Source organism: Macaca fascicularis, chromosome 16 (genome assembly GCF_037993035.2).
Source record: "Macaca fascicularis isolate 582-1 chromosome 16, T2T-MFA8v1.1".
Lineage (NCBI taxonomy): Eukaryota > Metazoa > Chordata > Mammalia > Primates > Cercopithecidae > Macaca > Macaca fascicularis.
Genome location: NC_088390.1, coordinates 77226625 through 77245443, shown reverse-complemented (window position 1 = coordinate 77245443; position 18819 = coordinate 77226625). Strand labels below are relative to the sequence as shown.

General features: G+C 37.2%; 2 long non-coding RNA genes across 2 annotated transcripts in view; one reads left to right on the top strand and one right to left on the bottom strand.

Annotated features, from left to right (window-relative positions):
* The window catches only part of LOC135967892 (uncharacterized), a 614855-nt gene that overhangs the window by 565257 nt on the left and 30779 nt on the right, over positions 1-18819 (top strand). The gene's annotated exons all lie outside the window — the stretch shown is intronic.
* Positions 11489-18819, bottom strand: part of LOC135967891 (uncharacterized) — a 299989-nt gene continuing 292658 nt past the window's right edge. Inside the window, exon 5 of the long non-coding RNA XR_010582190.2 lies at positions 11489-12917. This is a non-coding gene — a long non-coding RNA (uncharacterized lncRNA). The remainder of the gene's footprint in view (positions 12918-18819) is intronic.

Below are 18819 nucleotides of genomic sequence, written 5' to 3'. Positions count from 1 at the left end.
ATGTACATTTCATTGATAGTGGGCCTCTCCACGTCAGTGGTTCTCCAAAGTGGGGTCCCCAGACCACCATCACTATCATCACTTGGGAACTTCTTAGAAATGCAAACTGACAGGCTCCCCTGGAGACCTACTGAAATGGAAACTGGGAATGAGGCTTGGTAGTCTTTGCTTTAACAGGCTCTCCAGATGATCCAGAAGCATGTTCAAGTTTGAAAAGCATTGCTCTAGAAGGATGGATCCATCTCATCATGCACTGAGATGATGAGTTTCAATATCCTGCTAGAATCCTCTGTTCAATTACAGGGCCTATGACAGGTTGGAGGGAAAACATTTATGTTAAAGTCAAATACATCTACTAGAGATAGAATAGACAAAAGATAACCAATCTCAGATTCTGGGAGAAATATTCTTCTTGCTTTCCCTCGCCCTTGTCTGCGTACCATATTTCCTCTGCCAAAATACACTTCCATAAGCGCGTGCACATGCACACACACACACACACACACAGAGATTTATCTACCCCTAAAAAAAAAGATAACTTGTCCATCCCCTGCTTTCATTTAAGTAAAGATTTTCCATAAGACAAGTATCTCAAGAAACAGAAATTTCATTTTCCAGCCAATGTGTGAATATTATCCGGGCCTCACAAAATGTTAGAGAGATTTACAAAAGGTGAGGATCTACTAATGACTTTTTTTTTTTTTTTTACCATGTTTAAGACCTAAAAGTAGGAATCATGAATTTCCTCAAACTTAAAATTGGTCAAATAATTAATTTGTATATTTAATGTATAGTGGAACTTACGGATTAAAATGATTTGTTTTTATTATTAGGGAGTCTGTAGAATAAGCCATTGCATGAACTCACCCAGAGTCGTCCATATGCCTGTCTGACAGTTGTTAGAGGCAGTATCATCCCGTGCCACGTGTGGTTAAGAAAGGTGATTCTGAATCTGAGTTTCACCACTTTTTAGTTTTGTGAACGACAGCAAATAACATAGATTGCTTGATTTTCTCTTTTCTCCATTGAAACGTGGAAATAATAAGAAAATCTACTCTATAGCATTGGTAGACAAAAATAAACAAGATAGTGTTTATAATGCCTGGCACATTTAATAAACATTAGCTATCACTAAGCTAAATTTTCACTGACCATCTCTCTTGAGATCACATTCTCATCCTTATTTTATTTCCTTGATTAATGTGTCAAAACATTACTTTGGAAACACACAGCATAAAGTTTCCTTTCCATTGAATTTTCAATAAATTATGAGCTTTCACCGTAATGATATGCATTTACCTTAATTCCTCCCTTTGAAAAAACTCCCTTAACGTTTATATTAATGAGTCTTTTCAGTAGTTATGAGTCTGGACTATGCTCTTCCAAAGAAGTTTCCTCATAAATTAGCATTAATTGATGTCCAGTTTTTTGGAAAATGTTAGCACACATTATTTATGGCACGTTCTGTTCGTGTGGCGCCTCTTAATGTGAAAAAAAAAAAGTTTTCAAAGGAGGTTCAAATGCTGTTTCCTTTGCTTGCAAAATGGTGAAAGCCACGGGCTTTTCGTATTTGGCAAGCTTTCAGCAATATTTCTAGTTGAAGAGCATGTAAGTGATCTGAAGTCAAGGGCGAATTTGGGATCACTCTCAATGTCGTGGTTTTTTCCACATCCATTTTAAGCCTGCATGAGCTGTGGATGCTGTGCTCAAGTGACAAAGACACATCCCTCCAATATTAATAAGAATGCCTTGTATCCAAAATGAAGCAACATTTCAGAAAGGTTGGCATCACTTCTACCAATCCTAGGGTATGAGAAAAACACATCAGGACATAAATATATATTTAGTTTTATTCCTTGTGGTATATCCGTACATGTGTGCAAATGGACCATTTGTACTTTTCTAAGCATCTTAATAGACTAGAAGAGGGAAGAAAGCAAGAATCCATAAAAATAAAGTTGTAGTTTGATTTCATTCTGTAGAAAAAGTTATGTAATACTGTAACCAGAAATCTTCCTAAAAGTTGGAGGCTTTTTCTCAATGTTAAACATCATAGATTAATGGGTATTGACTAAACACTGGCACAGATGTTCTGGAAAGCTGATCCTTAAAGATACATGCAGTGGGTCATTAGGATCTAGCACATAGTGAATTCTCAATCATTTGTGTTTGTTATTTTCATTTTTCCCAGTCTTATGTGCTTGGTGATTTTTGTTTTGTGCCATTTTCAATTCTGTGTATTTGCTTGGTAACAAAGACTTAAGAAGGCTCTTGCTTACAGATAAATTCATTTTTCATTATAAGAAAATATAGAACTAGTCACTTATCCTAATACAATCAACCACATAAATGTCAATCTATATTGGATTTTCTTGGGAGAAAACCAAGTTCAGCTGAAAGTATTTCCATAAAAACGTAGATTGATGTGATAAACATAGAATGTTATTTGCATCAAATATAAACCCTGATGAAATTGAAAGAGACAGGTCAAAAGACTTTTTTTATTATTTATTTATTTATTTATTTATTTATTTATTTATTTATTTTTGAGACAGTCTCGCTCTGTCGCCCAGGCCGGAGTGCAGTGGCGCGATCTCAGGTCACTGCAACCTCTGCCTCCCGGGTTCAAGCAATTCTCCTGCCCCAGCCTCCGGAGTAGCTGGGACTACTTGGGAGGCCAAGGCAGGGGGATCATGAGGTCAGGAGTTCGAGACCAGCCTGGCTAATATGGTAAAACCACATCTCTACTAAAAATACAAAAGACTATTTTTAAAGTAAGTTCCATTGTAAGCCCAATCTTTGAATAATAAATGAGCCTACAAATAATTTTTTTTCCTCTAAATAATTTGTATTTTTATTAAGGAGATGACATATACACAGGAAATAAGAGAAAGCTAGAAATGGTGTACAAAAGACTACATGATTTGCTGCTTTGTTCTATTCATAACTATAGAAATTCCAAAGAGATATAAATATTTTTGGCAGTCCACAATTTTTCAGGATTTGAGTCAGAAGAGGGGCTGGTCCCAAAAATACATGACCCTTCCCAGAGCGGGTGCTACCAAAAAGATTATCTCAAAGTCAAGGAGGAAAAATAAACCCTATTAACAGTCAGTCAATTATACTAACATAGAAAAAGGAAACAATTTCTGATGTGAAAATAAAGCAATTGTTTAGAAGCTTAGATAAGCCAAAGCACCAAAGTGTGGATGGGCTTGAAATAAAAAGCCAATATGGGCCTGGCATGGTGGCTCACGCCAGTAATCCCAGCCCTTTGGGAGGCTGAGGTGAGAGGATCACCTGAGGCCAGGAGTTTGAGACCAGCCTGGCCAACATAGCGAAACCCTGACTCTACTAAAAACACAAAAATTATCCGGCACGCACCTGTAGTCCCTGGGAGGCTGAGGCAGGAGAATTACTTGAACCCGGGAGGTGGAGGTTGCAGTGAGCCGAGATCAGGCCATTGCACTCCAGCCTGGGCAACAGAGCGAGACTGGGGAAAAAAAAAAAAAAGAAAAACAGAAAAAGCCAATATGAGAAAAACAGAGGCTGGACTGAGGAACAGACATGGTGAGCTGCAACGTGGAATAGGTCTACCACAATCTTCCCAGAGCTTAAACAGTCATGTTGAGCCTTGCTGAGAGGATACAGCATTTCTGACATGTTGGTGGAAAAAAAAGACTGTTTACAGGTCAGATTTTGTCAGTATCAAAGACCATCGAGGGTAAAAATGGAAAAGTTGCAGGCATAGAGATTTAGATTTGGATAGCGGTTCTGTCCCTGTGCACTATTTTGCAACGGACTGGGAAGCCATGCAGGGCTCTGGACCTTCTATATTCTCATCTATGAGACAGGATGAGTGACACAAACTTTTTGAAATTCTTCTGAGGGTTGGCAATGATGTATAGTTACCACAAGATCTAACACAAAATATGTGTGTTTTTTTTTTTCACATTTTCAAAACCTATTTTTTTTTTTTTTTTTTTGGTAAAAAGCGGATTCGTTTTATTTTAGATTCAGAGGGTACATGTGCATGTTTCTTACATGGGGATATTGCATACCGGTGGGGATTGGATTTCTAATGTACCCATTATTCAAATATTGAACATTGCATCCAATAGGTAATAAAAATGTTCTTAGTGAACGATGGCTATTTTTATTATTGTTGTTTTTATTATTGCCTCAACTTTCTATCCAGTCTTTAAGTCCTCATGATAACATAAACATCATTTTACATTCTAAGCAGTGCTTGAATAACAACTGTAAAATTTTTTTCTTTTACTCCTAGAAGCCCCCATTCCATCTATTAGAAAAATTTTCTGTTAAATTAAAATGTACTTATTCAGGTGACAAATTTTCTGCATTAGTTTAATGATGGGTAAGAAATAAATCTATGGCTGGGCACAGTGACTCATGCCTGTCATGTCAGTACTTTGGGAGGCCGAGGCAGGAGGATCACTTGAGCTCAAGAGTTCAAGGCCAGCCTTGGCTATATAGCGAGACCTTATCTCTACTAAAAAATAAAATAATAATAATTAGCTGGGCATGGTGGTGCACACCTGTAGTCCCAGCTACTCGGCAGGCTGAGGCAGGAGGATTGCTTGAGCCCAAGAGATGGACGCTGCAGTGAGCTATGATCATGCCACTGCACTCTAACCTTGGTGACAGTGAGGCCCTGTCTCAAAGCAAACAAACAATAAACAAAAAACAGAAAGAAATAAACCTAAAATCTCTTTTATGTGGTAGCATGTCCATACTCTGCTTATACGTTTATGTCTTTGCTTCCGTTTGGCTCTCTCAGCTACATATCACTGTCGTCTCATACGCAGGGAACTAAGTGGTTGCGCTCTCTCTCTCTCTCCCTCTCTCTCTCTCTCTGAGTTTATTCTTCTATCTGATAGAAGTAGTTTTGAAACAAAGTCTTGGTGTGACTTAACCAACACAGAATAGATACAAGCAATTACTTTTCTTACCTCTGAATAATATTCTTCTAGTAAAGCCTAAATCACATTAGCTTTCAGATGACCATATTACAGTATTGATGAAGGCACAGTGTCATCTTAAACCTCTTTCTAGGGGCTAATGCATCAATGAATCAATTCTTCTACCGCCTAAGATACATCAATCTAGGAGCTAATCCATCCCTCCATCAATTCTTCTATTCATTTGAGAATGGTAAGTTTTGCTTTCCACATATTTCCAGAGTGAAAAGGCACTTTATTGAATCTACGTAGATTTAAGAAACAGAGATTCCCTCTCCTACTAGGTTGATATAGTCCCAGAGTCCCTGACAGTTGATATGTGAGCTGAGTAGTTACATTATTTTGTTTGTTTTTCATTTGGTTCTACCGAGCAGATCTTATTTGCATCATCTAAGCATCCTCTTGAATCTAGAGAACAAAAAATTCGCTACTTAATAAGAGAATTCAGAGACAGGCAGATTTAATGTGTTGCTTACATACTTTTGCTTTTAATTTGTTTTCTCCATGTTCCTCTTGCTTTTTATTTTCAGGTTCTATTTTCCCTTTAACCTTTATACCTAGCCAGGTAAGAAAAATGTAGTAATTTCAAATTTCAGTAAACTGCATTTCAACTGTAAACAAGCGAAAATGACCACATTCGTGTCATGTTCTAATAAATATTAGGGTCTGACGCAGATTGGGGTTTTTCCTGACTGCTTTGGGAAGTATTGACGTTCCAGCAATCAGTCTTTGCTAAATTTTTAAACTGATTTTCTAGATGTTCTGCACTCGACATTGAACATGAGGCTCATTGTATTCTCTATTAAATGACACGGTTAAAGCTTGAAGCAGAAATTTTTGACTGTAATCAGGCATAAAGGAAATAGGAAAATTTATCCCAATGAATTGTATTCTTCTTCATTATCAAAAAAGGTAGAGAATGTCGATAAAACATGCATATCTGTTTACTCACAATTTACTATTCCTATGCTTAAAGATAGATTTTCTGTTAAAATAGAAAGATACAGATCTCTTCTGAAGAGCTTCAGAAAACTTTCATATTAAAAAGGCATTCATCTGCTAACGATGAAATATTTTTCTTGCTGTGATTGTTCTATAGAACAATTGCTAAAAGCAATTAGAAGTAAAAGATACAAGTAAAAACCAATAGTTATTGTCATCAAGGAGAAAATATCTATCCTATATATAGTTCAAGGTAATCGTAAGTATTCAATTCATGATACTAACATTTTCAGGACCCAAACTTCTGATCCTTTTAAGAGATTTATTTCCCATGCCATTTAATAGTCCCATTGCCTGGAATCAAGTTCAACCCACAATGTCTAATCTAACAAAAATGTTAATGTAAAAGAAAAACTAACATTTTCCAAAGTGCTCATAGATGACAGACTGCAACAATATTTCACTTATATTTATGATTACTTAGAAGTCTGTGCTCTCTTAACAGCCTACTTCTAAACTTCTGAAAATAGTTTCCTCTGGATTTAATAATTTTCGAAAAATAACTAAACAGTGAAACAGACAAAATTCTGAAAATGAATTAGGTAAAATTACCCAAGTGTGGGGTTAATTAGAGAAGAAGTAACTCTGGGAATCTGAATCATAAGCTATTTCCAAAGTATGACTTTTTATTACTTTTAGGAATATAATAGGAACAAGCAGCTGAGAGTGTTACCAAGTAGGAACACTGCCAGATGTGCTTAGATAAGTAGATAAAAAGTAGTTGTAAATAAAATGGTGTACTAGCTACATATAGGTAAATTTATTTTTAATAATTCTTGAAAAGCTTTCAAATAAGAATCAAATATTTTATTCCATAACATGTTTATTTGTATGATGACACACAATCCAATTTAATCAATTTTCACCTTATTTTCAAGAGAGTGAAAAACAAGTAAGTTTTCACCAGAAATACATCTTTTTCTTTTTTTTTAGATGGAGTTTCGCTTTGCCGCCCAGGCTGGAGTGCAGTGGTGCGGTCTTGGCTCACTGCAACCTCTGCCTCCCTGGTTCAAGCAGTTCTCCTGCCTCAGCCTCCAAGTAGCTGGCAGTGCCACCACGATTGGCTATTTTTTGTTTGGTTGGTTTTTTTTTTTTGTATTTTTAGTAGAGACAGGGTATCACCATGTTAGCCAGGCTGGTCTCTATCTCCTGACCTCAGGCGATCCGCCCTCCTCAGCCTCCCAAAGTGTTGGGATTATAAGCGTGAGCCACCACTCCCAGCCCCCAAAATACATTTTTATTCAGAAAAGCAAACTTACCAATAGCAAGATGTGCTGAACATACACATTTTATTGAAGGGTGAGCAAATGTGAGTAAACCAGGTCTCACTGAAAGAGCTAAAAGCATGAGAAGAAGCATTTAATTGACATTTGAACTGTGGTCGTGTAAGATGTGATTTAACATAAAATTACTGCCGTGTTTCCTGGCTTATCTTCTCCCATTCAGCCTCCTAAATAGAACTCTTTCTTGCAGCATTTTGACTTACGTGTGATATTCTGTTGACCAATGTTTCTGAGAGTTGTGGTTAAACTCACAGTCTCTGGAAATTCTAGTAGCACCTTGCACAATCCTGGGTAATGTATTTTCTCTGTTTCCTCATCTGTTAAGTACTAACTCATTTAATCTTCACAACTACGAGAATTTTTTCTCATAGAAAATATTTTCGTAGAAAAAAATTCTCAAATTTTCTTAAAGTTGTGAGGATTAAATGAGTTAATACTTCAAAATTCTTAGAACAATGTGTGCCACATATTCAGTCCTAATTATCATTTGCCAGAAGGCAAATAACCTAGAACAAGTACCCTCGTAGTTTTCCATTTATCCAATGCTCACTATTTGCAAAGTTCTGTGCTCTGCAAATACTTGTATGAGAGATGCAGAGTTTTATACAAACATTTTTATAATTTAAGGTGGGTTTTAATTTAGAAGAGGAGAAATCCTTTCTGCAAATGTCTATAAAAAATGACTATGGGCTTTGTGTTTGGACCTGACAGTCAAAGATTATTTAATGCAAGACAAGTTTAAGATCATGGAATTTAGTGAGCAAATCACACATATTCTTTGAGCACGTTCCCACTGTCAGGCACTGAGCTGGTTGGTGGAGGATAATGTAAAGATGACATTTTCTCATCTCAAGTTACACTTAGTAAAGCACAGAGACCTATAAGCAAATAATTCTACCACAGTGATAAACTAGAATTAAGATATGCACGAGGAAGGATGGAGTGAATTATTTTGGCAGGGAGGAAAGCATTCAGACAAGGATCAGGAGATGAAGAGAGTTGACCATGTCTCCAGGAACAAATCCAAGGCAGTGATGGGCATGCTAGATTGGTGACTCTTGCATACTGTGACTGGGAGGCATGGAAGTCAGTGTGGTACACTTTGTACACGTTGCACCTGTCAGTAGTTGAACATGGCAGACAGAAAATGAAGGGGCACAGAAGACATGCCTGTAAGCAGACATCTCTGTTCAGAATGATTATTTGTAATTCATATTTCAAATTACAGTGGATATGAGAAAATTATGGAGAAAGACTGATGGAATAATTATACCTGTAAGGCCAGAAGTAAATACAGAAGGATTCACCATTACTGCACACACACTAGGCACTATCATTTGAATCTGCCTTCTCTGATCTTATTCAAATTCAGGTCTTGCTGCTTCCTCAAAGATCTTGCTTAAAAATAGGAATCCTTACAAATAAAAGTCTTCAAATATTATTCTGTTTTCTGAAGGAAGAGGTCTATGTGATTTTCTTTCAAGCCACTTTATTTTTGGCAAGATTTAGAGAAAAGCTCTCCTTTAAAAAATATAAGTTTTCCTTCCTAGAGGCACAATACTCAGACATGAGGAAATATCAGTCAAGAAGACAAAATAAACACGTAATTCATAAGTGCTTTAAGCCAACTAGAATATACTAAATATTGTAGTAAGTCTGAGTTCTCGTGTGCCTGTGTGTGAGAGAGACAGGAAGGGAGGGGTGAGGGAGAGAGGGAGAGAAAAAAAAAAAGGGTGAGAAAGAAAGAGCCAAAGAGGAAAAGGAAGAAAAAGAGGGAAGGAGAAAAGGAAGGAAGGAAGGAAGGAGAATGCAAGCAAGAAAGAAAGATAGAGAAAAAGAAAGGAGAGAGAGAGAAAGAAGAAAGAAAAAAGAAAGAAAAGAAAGAGAAAGAAAGAAAAAGAAAGAAGAAAGAAGAGAAAGAAAAAAGAGAAAGAAAGAGAAAAAGAAAAGAAAGAAAGAAGAAAGAAAGAAAGAAAGAAGGAAAGAAAGAAAGAAAAGAAAAGAAAGAAAGAAAAAGAGAAAAGAGAGAGAAAATCTACTGAAAGGTTTTGGTCTGTGAAGTGGATTATTGGAAATGGTTAGTCCCATTCTCTCCCAGACCATAGCAGGACAGTGTTAGTCAGCCAGCAAATCCCTCAGTGGGTTGAGGGTTGGCAGACGATCATTGCTTTAGGTTTTGCTCTGTGGTCTGACTCAAATCAAACCTATGTTAGCGTGCATGTGTCTAGCCATAATGGAATCTACCATTAGTGCTGGTTCCACCCATAGCAAATGGTATTCAAACATTATCCTCACATGGAAGACCTGAGATGAGATGGGAAATTGAATAAACTACAAACCCTTCCTTATTCCAGGCAATTCTAAGTTCAACATGACCGTTCCCATTAAAATCAGCCTTATTTGTAAGGTAACTAAGTGCTTAGAAATGTCTTTGGGGATACATGGTATAATGCAGGTAACCAAACCAAACCAAACCAAACAAAAACAAAAACCTCTAAAAAGCTATGCCAATAAAACCACAACCTGAATTCATTTATCTCTTTAGAAAGTAGTTCACTTTCCTCAGGGAAAGGAATTTATTCTAGGGCACAGAATGTATCTTGAATCTGAGCAGACAGTTCTGCTTGGCCGTAAGAGGGATGGAGATTAATGCCAGTGAACTCTGATACATCCCACAGTGAAGAGATCATGCCTTGCAGAGATGGGCTAATGATATAATTCTGTTTTATGAAGAACCCCACTCCATAAAAACAATAGCATGCAGGCAGCAACATCGCTTAGTGGAAAGAGAACAGATTTTGGAATTGATTAGGCACAGGTTTATTTTTCAGCTCTGTTGTCAGAGCAGTCACCTAATCACATAGACATATTTTATTTTTTTAGAGACAGTGTCTTATTCTATTGCCCAGAAAGGAGTGCAGTGTTGATATCATAGCTCACTGTAATCTCGAACTCCCAGACTCAAGCGATCCTCCCAGCCCAGGAGTAGCTGAGGTTACAGGTGTGTGCCACCATGTCTGGCTAATTTTTCTATTGTATGTAGAGATGGGGTCCCACCATGTCACCCAGGCTAGTCTTGAACTCCTAGGCTGAAGCAATCTTCCTGCCTCGGCCTCCCAAAGTGCTAAGATTACGGGTGTGAGTCACCGCATCTACAAAGACAGATTTGAAAGACAAAACTTACATTAAGTGCCTATTAGAGTACTTGGCACATGGCAAACCCCAAATGCGTCATTTTTATACAAATCTAAAAAAAGATACATCAAAAATAATGCTCCTACATAAACAGTATGTAGGAACTGATGCAGAGTAAAGAGAATGGGACTGATATAAAAGGCAAATTTCAATAAATTTCAGGAAATTAGCAAAGGCAAACTCAGAGGCAATAGGCAAAAATGTAAGGACCACCCGTTCCCCACTCCTCTGCTTTCCCTAAGAATCTTAATTGTTGAGAGGAGATTTGCCCCTGCATGGAAAATGTCTTTCCCCCTAGTTTTATTTAAATGGAAAACAAGGATGACCTCCAAGGACCCTGCAGTTAGGTCAGTAAAGTGCTGAGGATGCCTCTGGCACATACTGCTGAATATGTAAATATGGAGGTTCCCAGCATGTGGTTGGCCACTAATTAGTTGTAATTAGTTATATGACTTTATGTATGTGATGATGATTTAATTTCTGGAAGCTTCACTTTCCTTATCTGTAAAATGAGGAGAATGAGCAATGTTATCTAAATTCTGATTGTATTCTGAGAAACAATAACATAAGTTTTGTCTTATCAAGGATCAGAAAGTTAATGATGAAGCAAAAACTCACAGAGGTGGAACAGGAGCCTGTAGATAGCAGAGTTGAAAATTATGCAGCTCCCAGTCAATTCCAGCACGATGCTAACCCTTGTAATATAGCGAAGTGCTGTTTTCCATTCGTCTATATATCCTTAGGCAATACTTGCTTATTTTAAAAAGCCCATTTTATCTTATACATTCTGTGTGCACATACAAGTACATATCATATTATGTGACCCAGAGGCCTATCTAAATGTATAGAACTTGTTCAGTTGGCAGGAAGAAAAAAATAATAAAAATATTCCCATTTGCTTTGTTTAAAAGATGTAGACATTTTTCTTTTATTTATTTGTTTTAATTCAAGAGAAAACCAGAAAATGTAGCCAGACAGTAGCTGTGTCTTTTGGCAGTAGAAATAATCTAATAAAAGCATCACATTTCAAAGGGGGAGGGGGAGACCCATCTCAGACATTAGTAACGTCATTCTAGCCCCAAATATATTTCATTCTGGGTTTATATTTTTTGGACTCACACAGCTTATGATGATTTTATCCAAAGTTCATGCCACCAGAGTTGGAATTTTTAATACAAACATTTAGACCAGGCAGTGATTGGCAGTTCTGACTGTTAATACCCCGTAGTAGGTCTTCTACCGTGGTGAGAAGTTAAGATTTATTTTGACAAGCTTTCTCTTGGTTTTGTAGCTAGAAGCTTTATAATGGGGTTACCCCATGACTATATATTGGGTATAGGTTATTAGAATTCATAGCAAAATGGTAGACAGTCTTTTCCCATATAACCAGAGCCCACAGATGCTGGAACTTGATATTAATGAAGTTATATCCAGTTATTGCCTTCTTTAATGGGTAGAATCTGGACATTGGATTTGAATTAGAACCAGACAATAAGTGGCCATGAATGTCAGCATCACAATTTAGGAAGTCTCCTGATTAAAAACAACAACAACAAAAACTGACTTTTTCCTAAGCTCGTTGTCAATTCCTCATCTCCAAAAGAATCATTTGGTAGCTTTTTCACACGTACAAAAAAATTTACATAGAGTTGAATTAAGGCTGCTGAGATTTCTTCAAACATTGCTAAGTTAGGGCCGGGCATGGTGGCTCATGCCTGTAATCCCAGCGTTTTGGGAGGCTGAGGCAGGCGGATCACCTGAGGTCAGGAGTTCAAGACCAGTCTGACCAATATGGTGAAACCCTGTCTCTTAAAAATACAAAAATTAGCCGGGCTTGGTGGCGTGCACTTGTAGTCCCAGCTACTCGTGAGGCTGAGACAGGAGAATCGCTTGAACCTGGGAGGCGGAGATTGCAGTGAGCTGTGATCGCACCACTGCATTCCAGCCTGGGCGACAGACTGCATCTCAAAGAAAAAAAAGAAAAATTGCTAAGTGAGGGTAATGTTTCTCAAAGTGATGATTTGAAGAGGCTTTATTAGGAGAATATTGGAGATTGTATAACAGATTGTTATATATAGCAGGGTGAAGGAAAGGGACCATATTATGATTCTTATAATAAGATTACGCACTCATTTTTTTAACATATCAGGCTCTAGTCTTTAACAGTGTCTTCATGAAAAACACAGTAAAGCTCAGAATATACATGAATTTTAATATTTAATTTAATATTTAATATATTATGTATTTAATACATATTTAATATATATTTAATGTACAGATATTTAACTTAGGCATGACTTTATTGTCATTAGGCAAAAATCAACCTTTACTTCTTAGACATCCATCAAGATTGTGCTGATGACCCTTTGTGGTGTCCAGGGTCTTCTGAGGGATCAGCTAAGTCCGATAGAAGTGCTTGTGAGTGAGGGCTCCTGGGCTGGTCCAAACACTGTGCCTAAATGATGATAAAAGGAAGTGTCATTGGTGTTAATTCTATAATTATTGAGTGTTTATTACACAATAGATTGGCATGCTATGCTTCATGAGACTAAGCATGTACTCTTTAAAAAAGGAATTATAAGAGAGATCTCAATGTGTTTAGACAAGGTAATCTTTATAGTTTCAAATAATTCTGAGAGGTAGGATTCTGAAGTCTTAATCAAGGAGATTCAATAAAATATAACTTTTATCTGCTTATCAGTAATCAGAATTGAACTGATTTCTTATTGATACAGGAAAAATCAAAAAGAATAATAGTCATTCAACAATTCTTTAAAAAATATGTATTTGTGATGATTAATATTAGGTTTTATCTTGATTGGATTGAAGAATGTCTAGATAGCTGGTAAAGTATTACTTCTGAATATGTCCGTGAGGGTGTTGCCATTGATATGTGAGTTAGTGGACTGGGAGAGGAAGATCCACCCTCAATGTGGGTGGCCACCATCCAATTGGCTGCCAGCACAGCTAGAACAAAGTAGGCAGAAGAAGGTGGGATAGCTTTGCTTGCTGAGTCTTCTGACTTCCTTCTTTCTCCCATGCTGGGTGCTTCCGTCCATTCCTCCTGCCCTTGGACACCAGAATCCAGGTCCTTTGACCTTTGGACTCTGGGACTTGCATCAGTGGCTTGCTGGGGGCTCTCGACCCTTCAGTCACAGGCTGAAGGCTGCACTGTCAGCTTTCTTGACTTGAGGCTTTCAGACTCAGACTGTGCCACTACCAGCTTTCTTCCCCAGCTTGCAGATGGTCTATCATGGGACTTTGCCTTGTAATTGTGTGGTGAGCCAATTATCCCTAATAAACATGTATTCAGGAGATAATATATATGCAGTGACCTGAGCTGTACTTTGGGCCCTTTGAGCCAGGGCTGGAGCTGGAGCTGGAGCAGCTGGGATGCAAGGAGCAGTGTCCTGGGGCTGTGCAGAGCAGTGGGACCTGGGCCTGGCCCAAGAAACCATTCTTCCCTCCTAGGCCTCCAGGCCTGTGATGAGTGGGGCTGCTGGGAAGATCTCTGAATTGCCTAAGAGTTCTGTCCCTCTGGAGAACCCTGACTAATACAGCATCGGTCATCTGTTTATGTGCAGACTCTGCCGACTGCTGGGAAAATGTCAACAAATAGAGTAGACAATGCCTCTTCCTTTGTGAAATTTATATTTTATGTGAGGAAACCAAACATCAAGTCAGCAACAAATAAGACAACCACAGATTGTGTAAAACTATAAATGACACAAATAAAATAATTCAATAGAGACCAAATGAGTAAGGCCAGCTAAAGATAAAATAAGAGACAACTTTTCAAAGGAGGGTAAAAACGAGCTACCTATAAGATCTTGGACTTTAGCATTCAGAGTTCAAAGAAATGAAGCAACAAGCGAGGATTCACTTAGAATGAAAATATTTGATCTGTCTGGGCAAGAAAGCAGTGAGAACAGAGACAGAGATTACTGGGGGAGGAGTGAGGAAATGGAGTGGTACAGATTAGAAAGGCAAGCTGGAGACAGGCCATTCAAACTTTTTAGGCCAATGTAAGACCTTTTTTTTTTAGTACAATAAAACCTTTGAACATCTTCAAACAGAAAAATGAAATGGTCTGAGTCTCAGTTTTAAAGGTTACTGTGGATGCATTATTTAGAATGGGCCAAAGACAACAAAAATGGAAAACAAGGAGATTCATAAGAGAGCCCCATCTCTATCTGTGTTTAAATCATGGTGGCTTAAACTACAGTGCTACTAGTGCACTAGTAAAGAAAAAAAAATGCAGATTTAGTACATATCAAAGAGACAGAATTAAAAGGATTTTGATTAGATGTAAGGGTAAAATTGTGAATTAAATGAATGCTAGTTGCTTAGCTTCATAACACAGAAGTTGACTGCTTGCTCACCTGAAGTCTAATCAGCAGTTGTATTAGTCTGTTCTTGCATTCCTATAAAGAAATACCTGAGACTGTATAATTTATAAAGAAAAGAGGTTCAGTTGAATCATGGCTCTTCAGGCTCTACAGGAAGCATCGTGGCTTCTGCTTCTGGGGAGGCCTCAGGAAAATTCAAATCATGGTGAAAGGCAAAGGAGGAGTAAGGATCTCACATGGCAGGAGCAAGAGCAAGAGCAAGAGAGAGAGGGGAGGTGCCACACACGTTTAAACAACAAGATCTCCTGAGAACTCACTATCATGAGAACAGCACCAAAGGGATGCTGCTAAACCGTTTATGAGAATCCAGCCCTATGATCCTAACCACCTCCCACAAGGCCTCTCCTCCAACATGGGGATTACCATTCAACATGAGATTTGGGAGGTGAAAAATACCCAAACTCTATTATTCCACCCCCACCCCTCCCGAATCTCATGTCTTTCTCACATTTCAAAATACAATCATGCCTTCCCAATAGTCCCCCAAAGTTTTAACTCCTCCTAGCATTAACTCAAAAGTCCAGAGTCCAAAGTGTCATCTGAGATAAGGCAAGTTCCTTCTACCTACAAGCCTGTAAAATATAAAACAAGTTAGTTATGTCCAAGGATGCAAGGAGTTAAGTATTGGGTAATTATTTTCATTCCCAAAAGGAGAAATTGGCCAAAAGAAAGAAGCTACAGGCCCCAGCCAAGTTCAAAATCCAGCCAGGCAGTCATTAAATCTTAAAGCTCCAAAATAATCTTCTTTAACTTCACATCCCATGTCCAGGGCACACTGGTGTGAGGGGTGGTCTCCCAAGGCCTTGAGAATGGCTTCCATTGAAATAAATTGTATAAGTCCTAAGACATCATACTTATTCAATGAGATATTTTTCACTATTTAAGTTGGCAAACTAGACTTTACATTATGCACCAAAATACAATTATTATTTGTCCAGGATATCTCAATGCTTGATATCATTTGTCTACTGTTCCCTCTGTCCATTTCCCACTTAGATGACTTGAAAATTAACAGTGTAATTTCATCTGATTATAATCAGCTAGCCATTGACTAAAAATTCTCCTTGGCTATTACATTCAGTATTTCACTAGTACATTGTTGAATATGTGACTAGCAAATAAGCAATAAAAACTGCACTTCTCAAAAGATAACTAAAGATTTATTCCTTACATCACTAACTTCAAGAGAGATACTATTCTCTAAACTAATTTTCTTCTTGTCCTAGGCTTGAAGTTTCATGTATATCAAGATTACTATAATAAGGCTTTCATTGCAGGAAAACTGAAACCTATCTAGTAGTTTTTTATTACTGTCTTTGTCAGACATACTAGATTTTTCTACCAAATCCCAAAGCATTCAAATTTATGCAAATTATTCATTTCCCAAAAAGGAGTTTTGACCTTATTAAGTATTGTTTTCATCTAAAGCTATGATGTAGTCCCAGGGTGTTCTATCAGACTACTAAGAAGTTTAGAGTTTCTACTTTACTCATTGAAAAGAAACACATGTATTTATTCAGTTTTTCAAACTAGCATGGATTAAAGCTGTGTCACTGATATGGTTTCGCTGTGTCCCCACCCAAATCTCATCTTGAATTGTAGCTTCCATAATCCCCATGTATTGTGGGAGGGACCTGGTGGGAGGTAATTGAATCATGGGGGTAGTTTTTCCCATGCTGTTCTCATGATAGTAGATAAGTCTCATGAGATCTGATGGCTTTCTAAAGGGCAGTTCCCCGGCACACGTTCTCTTGCCTGTGCAATGCAAGACATGTCTTTGCTCTTCCTTTTCCTTCCACCATGATTGTGAAGATTCTCCAGCCATGTGGAACTGTGAGTGCATTAAACCTCTTTTTCTTTATAAATCACCCAATCTAGAAGATTTCTTCACAGCAGTATGAAAATGACTAATACAGTTATATTTTTAAAAATACTCTTATAACACATAGAAAAATATACACATAGAAAAAATGTATACACAAATAAGATAAGTTGTGCAAAGTACTTAGCAGAGTTATTGGCACTTAGTGCTCAATCAAATACATCAATCTTTTATAATAAAAATTATTTGTGTTATTAATCATCATAATAGTCAATGAAAACAGGTATTTGCAATATTATATTTATTGCCTTTATTAAAATGAATAATGAAAAGCCCCATGTTTTAGGTAGACACATATCCATTGTCACCTGGCTTATGGAAATGATATCACTTTTACATTACACAAAAATGAAATTCAATTAGCCAACTCATCCGTATTTTGATAGAGGTAGAATCTTATTTTTATCCTATTGTCCCAAGCCCTTTGTAGATTTAGGTTGAACTTGCATAATACTGACATTAACAATTAAGTGGTTGAGTCTACTAGTAACTAAGTGAACAGAATAATCAACTAGGTACAAAGTTGAAGTATATATAATTTATGAACATTAATAATCCCAGCGCTTTGGTTTTATATAATTATTGAATCCACATCTATTTATTGAGCATCTGCTCTGCAGGAACTGCTAGGGTATGTGCTTGTGAGCAATGGTGAAAAACACAGACCCCATCCAAGATTTCAGGGTCCTAAATAACTTCAGTAGTTTTCAAGATGCTATTGAAGACAAAGTCCCTGAAAACTAGAATCAAATGTAGTAAGTGTTAGAGACAACTAATTCTCCCTCTGTGTTTTTCTGGGGAGCGGTAAGTAAAATGTTCCAATTGTGAAGGCTTCATTTTCTGGCTATTGTGTGAGAGTGCTATATTTAGCAAATAAAAATACAGGACATCCAGTTAAATTTGAATTTCAGACGAACAACATTTTTTTGTGGTATATTGCATGTGATATTTGTATTTTATTTGGCAAACCTTTGTGGGGAGGAAAATCCTTTCCAAGCCAGCATGTTGCAACAGTAAACACTATGATGTTTTCCCAAGTTACAATTTAGAAAGAACATTTATATCAATTGTTTTAATGGGTGATTTCAAATCTTTACTGGCTAGATTTTTTTTTAGCATTAAAACATAAATGTGTTATGGGAGTAGATTTTTTAAGAAATACAATTTTTTAGATGATGAACTTGCTATTATAGCACCCATAGGCATGTTTGTAATTAACTTTCAAGGCATATAAATGATCTAATTTGTGAAAATATGTTTTTGATCTGTTGGGATTTGTTTCAAATATGGCCATTACCTCAATGTAACTGATTGACCACCCAAACCTCATTCATTTCACAGCATGAAATGAAGTGATGATGTTCCCTGGAAAATACAGCATATACTTGAGACAGATTCATGAGCTAGCTATAGATGCTGATCCCCAGAGAGCAATCCATTGCTGGCTTCTGCTCAAAACGTGTAGGAATCTGTTTCACATCCTTCAGGGGTGTCCAATCTTTTGGCTTCCCTGGGCCACATGGGAAGAAGAATTGTCTTGGGCCACACATAAAATACACTAACACTAACAATAGCTGCTGATGAGCTCTCTCACTATATATATATTGCAAAAAAATCTCATAACGTTTTAAGAAAGTTTACAAATTTGTGTTGGGCTACCCTGGACCCCATGCATCCTGAGGGCTATGGGTTGGACAAGCTTGCTCTACATTATCTGGTTGGAATCTGATGCCTCAGGTGGAATATGTACATAAAGATGACCCCTTTTCCTCCCAATCTACTTTGAAATAATTTTAAGGACATATGAACGTAATAGCTACTATAAATTGCATGTCCACAATGTAGTTAGGGAAGTTAACTAAGCGGAAAAGAACACATAAAGGCATATAAAACCTCTCATTGTTAATTGTAGCTGCAGATTACCCGATGGAGGGCTTATACCTGACTTCTCAATACCTTTTTTCTAACCTATTCTATTGAAATAGTAAAACAAAACAACAACATAACTTCTAAAAATATTTCAAATAAAAATATCTTAATTTATGCTATTTTAAAAACAATTTCTC